Raw genomic sequence first — 13119 nt, 5'->3', positions numbered from 1 at the left:
ACTCGCTCACATCTGGAGGGCAAACTGCAGGAACGGGGTGGAAAGTGGGGTCAGAGAGCATCCTTGCACCCCTGCTGCTGGAGGTGCTCCAGTCTGCTCTCTCTGCTGCAGCTGTCGCATCCCATTTGCACCCATGCGTTTGGACCCACAGCTCTCAGCACCCGCAGGTTCAGAGCAGTGCGGAAGGACCTCCCCCTCACGGCAGGAGGAATGTGGACCCATTTGGAGCTGGTCCCCAGTGGGGTCACTGGCACGGCGGTCCCACACCCAGCCAAACTCAACAGAGCTCTGAAAAATTGGACTGAGAGGTGAATCCTGGCTAATGTTTATCCAGCAGGCTCCCACGGGCTGGTTAATGCCATGCAGCTAATTAGCAGTATCCCTGCAGCCCTGCATCCTTACCCCCAGCTCTGATCATTCCTCTTAGATAAGACAACACTCAGGTGCCTCCCTTGGCACGTGCGCACACATCTGTAACGCAGGACAAGGAGGTGCAGGACTACAGATGCACGTCTGGGGGATGCAGGAGGAGATGTGAGGGACACAGGAACGAGCAGATGGTTTCCATCTGGATTCCTTCAGACAGAGGAAATAGCTTCAGTGGATGCCAAAGGGAAGCTCTGGGATGTGCAGCTCCGGATGCGCCCGGACCACCCGGCAGCGGGCAGTGCAGTGCTGTGGGAATCCCATGGGATAGGATCACACCCAGCACCTCTTCAGGACAGGCTTTCTTTGCTTCCAGACCCACAGGAAACTCCTTCCCCGGGGCCTCTGGTTCAAATCGCTGCGTTCATCCACATACAACCAAAGGAAGAGAAAATGCCCCACCTCCTCTCAGCACTTTGCAGCACCACAGCCCCCCGGGGTCGTGTCCCTCGTGCCCCATCACAGTACCCAGCCGTGTTCTCTGCCCACAGCACCACGGAGCAGCTGGGAGGGCTGCGTGGGGGCTGTGCACCCCCATCCTTTACTCCTTCCATTCCCCATTCCAGCCCAAGTGGCCACAGCCATTGCTGCCCCATAAGGACTCTCGGGGCTTCTTTGTGACTTGGTGCTGATCTGGCATTGCTCTCACACACTCAGACCATCACCACACTCTTAAACCTCGAGCAGGTTTTGGGAGGATGCGCACAGTTGGATTCCCATGGAGTCCTTCCATGCGCTCTGCTCCAGGTCCTCACCCCAAAATTAGCATGGGTTACACCGTGTTGGGTACCACCAGGATGGGGACCACTGGGATGAGTGCTACCAGGATGGGTACCATTAGACTGGTACCATTGGGGTGGGTACTACAAGGATGGATACTGAGATGGGTACAAATGCAGCCCCAAACCCCTCTGGCCAGCACTGCCTGTTTTCCATCACCTCAAATGCAATCCACTCAGTTGCTGGAAGTTATTTAACTCTCCAGGGATATCAGCTGTTGCTGCTGCAGAAGTGCACAGCAGGGATCCTACTAGGAACTCACAGAATCAAGCTAGAGAAACAATGTTCAAAATGCTTTTTTTTTTTTTTTTCAAGTAGAAGCCCCTATTTTCAGTATAATCAGGTCAATTTCCAAGGAGGAAAAGGCCTTTTGCATTTCTCCATCACGGAGCTCAGCAGACACTCCTACCTGCAGAGCAGGATCGGAGGCTTCAGTCACCTGCCCCTGTTTGTGATCATGTTGGATCCTAAGCTGCTGCATTAAAAATACAATTAAAAATTTGCATCGGGCCTCACACCCAGCCTAAGCCGATACCGCAGCTCCTCCTGCCCATGTCCATCAGACACTGCAATTACCAGCACAGCCCTGCAGCAGGGATTGCTCAAAGCTCTCCTGCCAGAGCCTGTGTTTGTGCTGCTCCTTATGATCCAAAATAGGTCACTTGCTGCTGAGAGATGGAGTCACCCGGGGGCATCTCATCTCCATGGGAAAGACTGAGGTCTGCAGGGCACAGCGAGACCAGCAGCCATTCTGGTGGCACCCATCCCAATGGCACCAGCCTGATGGTACCCTTCCTGGTGGTACCTAACATGGTGTAATCCATGCTAGTATCCATCTCAATGGTACCTCTCCCAATGGAATCAATCTAACGACACCCATCCTGGTGGTACCCATCCTGGTATCCACTCTGGTGGCATCCATCCCAAAGGTACCATCCCATAGGTACCCACCCTGGAGGTATCCATCCTAGTAGGGACAATACCCAGCTGAATGGCACCCATCCTGGTGGTATCTATCTCCTGGCAGTACCCACCCATTGACCACCCAGCACAGTACCTGGTGGTACCCATCCCAGCAGTGCCCATCCCTGCAGTGTGGGAAGCCTCCTGCAGCAATTCCCGAGCCAGCCAGGTGGGGTGAGCATGCAGGAGACACTTAATTACAAGGTGCCTGGTGTTTTTCCAGTTGCAGAGAGCTGGCTGCATCTGTGCTACATGCGCTGCATGGCTTCAGTCCTGCTTGACGACTAATTGGCAATTAATATCCTTGCGTTACGCAAACAGGTTACAAATGTTCCGCGGATCTGTTCTTTTTTTAACGCCTTTGCATTTGCAGTGACGCTCTGAGAGTTGGAATGTTATTCCTTTTTTTGCTATGGGCTGGGAAAATGGGTGTTTGAGGATGCAAAAGCACTGCTCCCAGCAGCACCCAGCACAGCTCAGAGCCCAGGGGACGCCAGCACAGCAGCTGATGGAGCACCGGGCGAGGGCTGAGCCAACCCATTAGCTGCAGACACCTCTAATTGCAGTGCATGGAGGAGCTAGGAAGGGCATGAAGGACAGCCTGAATACCCAAGTGTGATTTTGTCCCTGTCGTGCTCTGTGCACGCTCCCATCTGAAGGAGGGTGAGGACAGACTGGGGGATGGTGATGGGGAACAAGCAGAGGTGCTTTCTCTGCTGCCTTTGCCCAAACGTTTTTGCTCATGAGGAGGAGCACATCAGCGAGCACTTAGCTTCCTGGGGTATGCATGAGCTCCTTACAGAAATATCCGTGCTCCTTTGATACACAGTTTGCATTGAAGGTAATTAAACATTAAACAGCAAAGCCAAAGAAATTTAAATTTTTTTTCCACCAGAGATGAGATACAAACCCAGTTATCTATCAGATGGAGACACACCATTAGGGAAATAGCACTTGGCTATGGCTGCTGCTTGGTTTGGTCTGCACAGGATCATAACACCATGGGGCAGCACAGGGGCATTTCCCAGCTCTGCTTTTCAGTTGCAGAGCCCCCACCCCAAAACAAAGCTGTCCCCCATACAGGGACGTGGCAAACCTCTGCTCAGGTCCTGCAGCCAGCCAGATGGGCGTTTCTCCTTCCCTCTTGTAGAACGATGGGAAAGAATGAAGAGCAGGGCAGAACAGCAGGAAAATGCATGTATTTTCCAAGTGAAATGACACTGCTGAAATCACAGGGATAACAATTACCTCTTGGCTCCTGTCCGCTTTTTTATGCCTCAGCTACAAACCCTTGGAGCTGGAAGCACCCTTCCCATCCAAGTGGGAAGAATGAGGCACTGATAACCTGCTTATTAGCTGGGCCAAATCAGCAGTGGATGCCCCATCCCTGCAGGCATCCAAGGCCAGGCTGGATGTGGCTCTGGGCAGCCTGGGCTGCTGGTTGGCGACCTGCACACAGCAGGATTTAGAACTGGATGAGCACTGTGCTCCTTTGCAACCCAGGCCATGCTGTGATTCTGTGATTAATATTACAAAGCAATATCTTCCCTTCCCTCCCCATCCCCCATCACTGTTCTAATCACCATCATCATTCTCCATTCCCATTCTCCATCCCTTCACCTACGGGACCCTGCCATGCAGCAGCTGGAGAAAAATCACAGTTTTTCCACCAACCCCATTTTTCAGCTGGCTTCTAGCTGAACCCCAGGTTTTAGGGAGCATGTGGGTGGCTATACAGCTAAGCCACTTCCCTGGGGATGAGAGCTCCCAAAAGCAGAGTGTGGCAATGGAGCAAAGCCAGCCCTGGGGACATGCTGTTTGCAAAGCCACCGAGCGTCCCTCCTCCACCCCCTACAGCCCTTCTTGCTCCATGTCCCTCTCTGCTCATCACTCATGGGAATGACCAAACAGCAGCACTGCATCCTTCCTGCAGCACAGGGTTCCCCAAACCCAGCTGCTAAATGAGATGAAAAATGGCAGTTCACTTCCTTGGAATGGCCAAATGTGGGACCTGGGGGAGACGGCACTCACCATCACCCTGCCCATAAACAAAGGGAAGGGGGAAGTCCCCAAACTGCCCCAAAACATTACGGGATGGTTTGCAGCCGATGAGGGCCCCACGAACCCACAGCTGTGGGCTCCGAACAGGGGGGGAAGCACATATTTCCACCCCAAAGCTGGCTGATCGCAGACACAGTGGGAAATTCCCCATCGGCAGAGCCAGAGCCTCCATGGTGGGAGGAGGAGGAGGAGACTGCCATCAGCACAAGGATCCCAAACACAAACAGCAGAGCCAGCGAGCACATCTGGAGCCTTGCATTCCAATCACAAGGTTGACCAAAACGAGGTTTTTTCCACCCAAATGGAATCCTGCTTGTCTTATTCCCCCAGGAGACGACAGCCCGTTTCCATGGGCGCTTTGGGGAGCTGCGTTCCCCAGACCATACACAGCAAACGCCCAATGCCTGGTGCACCACTCTGCCACCCCATATCAACCCTACAGCAAGACCCAGTGATGCACTGAGCGCCCATCTCACCCCAAAACCTCCCCACGTGGGGTAAGGTGCAGCAAACTCAGCGTGTTGCCGCATGCTGGCATAGAAACAACACTTCCCCCACCTTGCTCCTTCCCCATGACGGTGTGTGATTGCTTCACCGCAGGGATGGAGCAGTGCTGGTGCCCCCCAAAGCCATATAGTGCCAAACCCCATAGGCAGCCCCATACTGCCTTGACCCTGGGGCAGCCCAAGGGGTAACATAAAGACCAGGAGCCCAATGGGCACCACGCAGGAGTGACCTGTGCCATGGCCCTGCCTTTTGCACAAAGTTTGCTGTTGCATTTTGGAGTCGTTTTGGATGTTTGGTTTTTTTTCCCCTATTCCCAGAGGTTTCGGCAGTGATTTGTTTTCCACTTCTTACATTTGTTCTCCTCCTCTTGTTTCCTTTTTTTTTTTTTTTTTTTAATATCTTAATATTTTCAGCCAACGCGTTGCTGAAATCTTTCGCCTCTTACACAACCCACGCTCCAGGCCAACGCGGATCATTCACAGAACCACAGCATGGCCTGGGTTGCACAGGAGCACAGTGCTCATCCAGCTCCAACCCCTGCTGTGTGCAGGTCGCCAACCAGCAGCCCAGGCTGCCCAGAGCCACATCCAGCCTGGCCTTGAATGCCTGCAGGGATGGGGCATCCACAGCCTCCTTGGGCAACCTGTGCCAGTGCCTCACCACCCTCTGGCTGAAAAACTTCCTCCTCATATCCAACCCAAACCTCCCCTGTCTCACTTTAAAACCATTCCCCCTTGTCCATTCATCCGTTATTAAATGGAATCAAAGACACGATTTAAAAACCAAAAACACCACGCACATAAAAACCAACACAAGGGCATCTCAGAGCTCCATTTGCAGCTGTCTAAAGACTCTCCCCAAGGAAAACTCTCCTGCTTGCCAATGCTCTCTCCACTTGCAGGCCGTGCATCGCTGCGGGGTCCCGAGGTGACACCCAGGGCTGGGACACCCGACTGGCTGAGCCGGTCCTCCACGGAGATCTGATGGGGAGGGAGGGGCACACAGCAATTACAGCCTCCTCGCCTTAATAACCCTTGCTGCTTCCCCGAGTCCCTATTTACATCGTTTTCGTAAGAGTAGTAATTAACGTCTCCTCCACTAAACAACAGCAGACCCTCCTGTTATTAAAAGCAAAGACCCGGAGATGGAAATGAAGCTGATCTTTTGAGTTTGGGGAACCTTAAAACCTTCTCTACAAAATGGCCGAGCAGGATTTAGGGCTGAATGCCCATGGTCTGCTAAGGAATGCACGAGATCCATGGGTTGGATGTATCCACGGGGTGGGTAACCTCCTGGAGAACCCAGCCCCAGCCCCTTCTCACCCCCAGTTTTGGGGATATTTCCACCCCACTGAGCTGCTCCCAGCAAAAAGCAGTAAATGGGGCTGGGGGCTTAGCAGAGCTCTTCCCTTGCTTTGGAGGAGCTATCAAAAGAAGTTGAGAAAATTAATTACACACCAAGATGAGTAATTAAGCTGATTTCCTCCGTAAGGGCATGGAAGGAAATGAGCTGGAGAAGCTGTAATTGTTTAAAAAGGGCCATCCCATGGATACGAGCTATGATGGCTGGGGGTGCACGAGGGTGGGACACTTTGGGACCATGGATGGTGGCACTGAAGGTGGCACAGCGAAGGCTGCAAGGTGAGAAGCAGGAGTGCTGTTGTCTGACACCAGGACAAGGATCCATGCTGAAAACACCAGTCTTCTCTGGGGGAAAGGAAAAAAGGAGGAGACTCAGGGCCTCTGAGGGTGTCAGCAAGCCATGGGACATGCAGAGCTCATCTCCAATGAAGGCAGAGGAGCACAAAGAGCAGCCAAGTAAAGGGATGTGTGTCGGCATGGAACCAGGCTTCATCCCAACCTGTGCAGCTCCAGCAGGTGCAAGCATTGCACCGGGCAGGGATTTGCATGGGGTTGGCTCTGTGCAAGCCCCAAGGTGCTCCCAAACCCAAACCTTAGGCTGGACACAAGGCAGAAGCTCCTAAAAAAGCACTGGGGTCCCTGGTTCTACGGAGGGGGCCCAGGTGTTGGGGATGGGAGCAGAGCTGATGGAGAACAAGATGGACAGTGCTTTGGGCCCTACCTTCCCCAGGTACCACTCCAGCCTTTCTTTCCTCCCGTTTTCCCATCGGTGACTCACTGGACACTTTTTTTTTTGCCCTTTTTTCCCTTCCTACCTCCTACCCACCCACCCTGGTGCTGCTTTGGGAATCCCCATCAGAGACAATGCAAACAAAATCGGATCCAAGCTGGCTGATCTCAGCCAAACAACCTCTCCCCCAGAGCTTGGTGGGGGGTCTGGAGATGGCTCCATCCCCACCAGATCCCCACTCTCATCCCTGCACGTCCCCTGTTCCCAGGCACATCAATGGGACACGGGGAACACACGCAACACTTGACCGACCTATTCCTCAGCAAAAGACTTAACACAACAACCTTGTGGGCGCCTCAAGGTCCTGCATGGGAAAGCGTTCACAAACACAAGAACTTAATGGTTGTGGAGTTGTAAAATCGTAGAATTACAGAATTACAGAATCGTAGAATCACAGATCCGTAGGTTACAGAGCCATAAAATCACAGAACCGTAGAACTGTAGGACGGTGGAGTCATTTAGTTTGGAAAAGACCTCTCAGACCATCAAGCCCAACCACTGAAGGCTCGGCCGCATGCTAAGATGGCACCCAGGACCGGGTCACTCTTGCCATCACCCTTCCCTTCCCTGAAGTTACAAGCACACACGGGCTTTCCTACCTGCAGCCAGGAACATCTATGAGTGCGGATCCCTCAGCAGCTTCATGGCGAGCTCAGGGCTATCTCAGCAGGGCTGGAAGACAAAATTACCATAGGCAGGGCTCAGCGTCCCCATAGGCACGGCGGCTCAGAGCTGGCGGTCGCCGTCCCGCTGCAGGACGGTGGGACTGTACCAGGCTCTCCAGCTCCTGCTGGGAACCGCGCTCTGCTGGCAGGGACCTGCCCTTTCCTGAGTGGCATCCAACTCCCAGACGCGTGTTCTTACCTGCTCGGAGGAGGATGGGGGAAGGTTGGAGCGCCCTTCCGAGAAGCGCATGGGTCTCAGCGAGGTGTGGATCGTGGCTCTTCCCGTGCTCTGGCCAAGCAGGTGTGATGGATGGCAAGGGGTGCCACCGAGCCGGGGCAATGCAGAGGGAAGGGGCCGGCGGCACGAGGGCTGTGCGTGGCCACGGTCTGCGTGGATCGGCCGGTTGGTTCACAGTGGAGCTCTGATCAGCAGGTACATTGATGTCAAGCTGGGACTTGCCTCCTCGGAGAGGAAAGGGAACAGCAGAGATTACTAAGCGATGCAGGAATGCGGTTTGTTTAAGATGAGCAATCAACACAGAAGAGTACAATAATGACAGATGCGCAATCACATTTCCTGAGTCTCAAACCATGAGATAGAGAATTTAAACACCACTTTTCCCAAGATCAAGAAGAGGAGCCGTTTGGCCAAGAACTCATTTGCTTACTGATTTCCCCGGCGTTAAATCCTGTTTCCCGGATCTCTTGACATACTTTGCTGAAGCGCTCCGAGGCCGGGGCTGCTTTGAAGTGAGGGCAAGCAGGGCTAGAAGGTGCTGTGGAAACATGGGAATGCTGGCCAGCCAGGCTGGCTTGGATCAGAGATTCCTGAGCATTGCTTAATTGGTTTATTTAAATGAAAGATGATGAGATAAATTTCACACGGCTTTTCCTCAGGGAAACAGCGAGTGATGGGAGGCAGAAATCGAGGTCTGGGTTAAACCAACCCTCTTAGGGATGGAGAGGGGATTGTCCCCCGGAAAAGCCTGGGCATTGTGGAAGGGATCTGTGTAACCTGTGTTTCTCAGTGTGCCCCATCCTCCTGCCCCACTGTTGCAGAAAAGGAAGGGGCCTCCAAAGCCTTGGCGTGGTGTTTGCTATGGAGGAGATGATGGAGTGCCGGAGGTGCTGGAGAGCCGCCACCAATGTTGGCACAAGTTGGGTGCATTTCCCACATCCAGGCATGGGGTGGGCACCTTCCACCTCTTCAAGAGCCATGGAGATGTGGGACACAGACAGTAGGTGTGGTGGGTTGGGCTTGGGGATCTCGGAGGCCTTTTTCAACCTGAATGAGTCTATGACTCTCCAACTGGCTTTGGACTTCCCAAATATAGCTTATCTCAGGGAAGCCCACACCAGCTCCATATACCAAAGTGTGCAAGAAGTTCATGGACTTTCCTCCAGACAGCATTTAGAACATTATCTATGCACCGCCTCCCTCCATGGATTTCAACCAGCCCGACCACCCGCCAGCGGCTTCGCTGCTGCTACTCATGCTGCAATTAAGCCTTGCTTTCACCCTGAGTGATGCAGAGCCCGGGGCACAGCCTGGATCCGGACGCATCCTGCAGCCCTGCAGCTGCCATCAGGGCTACCACCTTGTCATCGTTTGCTTCATTAAGAGTCACCCTGGGTGGGATTTGGATGTAGACTGCGAGACGAGCTGAATCACACCCTGCGAGCTGGCCCTCGTTGCAAAGGGAGTCTAGACAGCGGGGAGACATCTCCTCCCGGAGATACCTGCACCAGGCTCCCCACATCAAAGGTCCCTCTGCTCCGCACTGAGGCTGTAATTAACCTCCCTGGAGCAGGAGGCTGAGGGTTTCTCCCAGCACCAGCTCATCTCCCACCATGGCTCCATCCTAGGAGGCTCTTGTTGCTGCTGCAGGGGCTCCTCACCTGATGCATGGAGCCCAGACCTGCAGCAACTCCCCCTCTGCTTCCAGCTTCTCAGCTCTCCTGCAAGGAGAACCCGCGGCAGGGATGGAGATGCAGACGTGTCAGGAGATCCTTGTAACCTATTTTGGTGCTAACTGACCCCAGAATTCAAGGAGAAGGAATAGTGGGAAGGACTGTCCTGGTGGGCAGAGGGAGGCTGAAAGTCCTTGCAAACACTGCAGCCCACCAGCGACTCGCATGGAGTACAGCAGGTTGCAATTTTGACTTAGAGAAAGCCCAGGAAAGCAGCCACCTAATTACCTGGAGGAACCTGCTCCGTGTCACTCGTTGCAACGGAGAGTCTCATCCTCAGCCATGCAAAACCCCCAAGGGAATGCATTGCCTGGCCAGGACCTGGAGCTCTGCAGGTGGGACAGCTGGGTGCCGTGTTTCCCTTTCAGAGGGGTTTTTGCTCATCCCACAGAGCCAGCTGTGAGCACAGAAAGAAAGGAAAGCAGCAAGAGGAGGGTAAGGGCAGGTGGGCAGGGGGAGAGGAGCCAGCTGCTGGTCCCACCTGCCTGCAAGGTGTGTAACGTGGTCTTCATGAAAGCAGGGATGGCAATCCTCAGCTTGCCACTGAAAACGGAGCTCTATGGAACACAAATAAAGCTGACGTTACAGGATTAAGAATGGGAGAGGAGAATCCAGCAAGCTGCCGCCCAGCCAGCAGCCCCAGAGGAGCAGGGCGGTGCTGCTGGGGGTTTGTGGGACTTGGCACCGTGGAAAGGTCAGAAATCTTTCCGTCCTCTATCTGGGAATTGCTGCAAAGCCGCTGCTGGCAAATCACAGAGTTGTTCTGGTTGGAAAAGGCCCCCAAGATCACCAAATCCAACCGGAGCTGGGGACAGCAGCACAACTTCCTGGGATGATGTAGGAGCTCACCCTGTGCAGTGGGCACAGAGCTGCTCCCCTTCCTCCCACGGCTCCTGCAAGCTGCTCCTCGCACAGCAGCACCGGTTTGAAGCAGAGGCAACAGGAGTTACCCAACCTCAGTACTCTGAGCAGCTCCAGGGCAATGGGAAAGTGCAGGAACTCGTCAGAGCTGCAGTTGATTTGCAGATATTTATTTGCTTATTAGATGGCATTTGGCTAATAGATCCGGAGACGTTCCAGAGTGTGAGCTGATAAACCTTCCCTGGAGCTCCACCAGCGCCTTGCCCGATGGCCAGCTTGCCAGCATCTCTAATTAAACCCGTTTTGCCTTCTTAATGGAGCCCTGGGAGTCAGCTAGAGGGGCAGGAGGCGTTCCCTGTGAGGAGGGACAGCAGCATGCAGAGGGCTGGCAGCCCCACGGAGCCCGGTGAGCACATTGTGAGGGTGCCCTCCATCCCTCTGTGCACAGCGTGGGGCTGGGAGGGTCCCCAAAGCGAGCAGGGCACATGGAGACCTTTGTGCACAAGATTTCTGGAGCATCCCGTGGTCCTCTTCCTCCCATCCCAATGTATTCCTACCTGATATCCCTTTCCACCCTTGGCACTGCCTCTCCTTGCTGCCTGCCCCATCCCACCAGCACAGCCCCAGCTGTCCCCATGTTCCCATCCAGCGGGGCCAGTGCCAGGTATGAACTCAGGGGATGACTCAGCCGACCGGTTCAGATGGAGCAGGGACAGTCCCACGCTTCCCTTCCAAGCCTCTAGCTCAGCCCAGCCCAGCACAGGCTGTTCTGGAGCATCCAAAAAGGTTAGTTAACTTGAAATATGGCTTTTCAAAGGGTTTATTACATTGCTCCTCCTTCAGACTGCACTGTGTGGCATGTGCATGCCACGGGGATGGGGGATTGGGGTCATAGAATCATAGAATGGCTGGGTTGGAAGGGATCAAAGTTCCACCCCTGTTGTGGGCTGGCTGCCCCCCACCAGTTCCAGCCTCCCAGGTATGGCCTCAGGCACCTGCAGGGATGGGGATCCCGCTCCTTCACCCACAGCTTTGGGATGCTGGAGGGTCCCACAGGGCACAGGACTCGGCCACTGGCTCTGGTGGCCCTGCCGTGTCCAAGGCACTGCCAGGTGGCAGCGTGCCCGTGCACAAAGGAGACATCACCACCACGAACGGATGGAGCGCGGTGGGAACGCACAGCGTGATGGAGCAGAGCAGTGCTGGGGAGGGTGGGCAGAGTTCGGTGCCGAAATGCTTCACTCGGGTGCTTTTCATTTCGTTTGGGTGCTCTCCTGCACAGAGCTCACTGCTTGCAAACAAACAGCGCTTTCTGCTCGGCAGCCAGCCTCCGTGGGAAGGCAGATGGTGCACAAAGGGAGAATCGTGCACAAAGGGAGAGCTCGCCTGACGCCAGCGGCATCAGCTCCGTGCTGGTCCCAAGAGCAGCTCTGGGCGGGCCCAGACAAGGCTTTTCTCAGTGTTTTGTTAAAAAATGCGAAATAAAAAGCCCACAGAAATGTTTTTAGAACTCTAAAGCATGCCGGCCTGTGCCAGCAGCTTCCCAGCTTCTTGGGATGGCCTCTACCCCGAGAGCATCCATGCTGCTGCGGTGTTTCATATACACAAAGCCATTTGGGCTGCTCCTATGCACAGCTCCTGGACACGCATCCTTCTGCAGGGCAAGTGCTGGCCATGCATGGCTGAAGGACCCAAGGGCTGTGAATTACATTTTGGGTGCTGCTGGTGGACCTCCCCAGCAGGACCTTCTCCAAAAGGAGGAGATGCTTTCTAGAAGATGCTTCATGGCTCTGGGCAGCCTGGTCTGGTGGTTGGCGATCCTGCACGTAGCAGGGGGTTGAAAGTGTGTACTGTGAGTATTGTGGTCCTTTTCAACACAGGCCATTCTATGGTTTTGACCCATGGGGTGAAATAGTTTGACAGCCTGCAGGCTGAACACATCTCCAAGAGTTTGGGGTTAGCCAAAAAGTCCTATTTCAGTATGTTCTAAAGAAAAAGCTGTCAACTATTTCACTCCAACGCTTAGCAGAATTAATTTTAATATACGCATGAGTTAGAAAAAGGTGAAACCTGCATCCAAACTTTCTGTCCTTTTCCTCCCCTGCCCAAATACAGCAGATCTAAGCCACTCATGGGATTTTCTTCCTGCACCCAGGCTGGCAGATTGCTGAGACGTGTGTGGGCAAGGGAGCCCAGAATGGGGAAAACCAATGGCTGCTGTGTGCTGCTGCAGGAGCAACACACTGGCTTACCCAGAGGCTTCTGTTTTGGGGTTCGTTTGGGGGTTGAGCTGGAGCACCCACCATCTCGGATGCTTCAATAAGCATCTCTCATTTTAAGCACCTCTCACTTCCAAGTGCTTCCCAGAGGCCCCAAAAGTGACAAATGCAGAACCACTGTGGAAATCTGCCCATAGACCTGCAGCACGTGGGGATGCACAGGGGGGATGTCCAGGAGCTCTGAGCGCTGCAGGTCTATGTGCTATTGCACACAAAGCTCTCCCCTTTGTCACAACAGCTTTATTTTTGGGGAAATCTGTGCCCAATCCAAATTCTGATCCCCACGGCAATAGCTCCACAGAGCCAGCAAACCTCCTCCACCATGACGGCATGGGTCCAGCCCTTGGATCTCTTGGATGCACATGGACAGCATGGACAGGAAGAGCAGCCATGGCCTTTAATTGCACCAAAGAAGGTTCAGCTTGGATATTAGAATCATCCATGGCCAAACAGCA

The sequence above is a fragment of the Centrocercus urophasianus genome, unplaced genomic scaffold (genome assembly GCF_019232065.1).
Source record: "Centrocercus urophasianus isolate 14NV4802_14NV808 unplaced genomic scaffold, USGS_Curo_1.0 seq_14, whole genome shotgun sequence".
Classification (NCBI taxonomy): domain Eukaryota; kingdom Metazoa; phylum Chordata; class Aves; order Galliformes; family Phasianidae; genus Centrocercus; species Centrocercus urophasianus.
Note: the sequence above shows the minus strand (reverse complement) of the source record.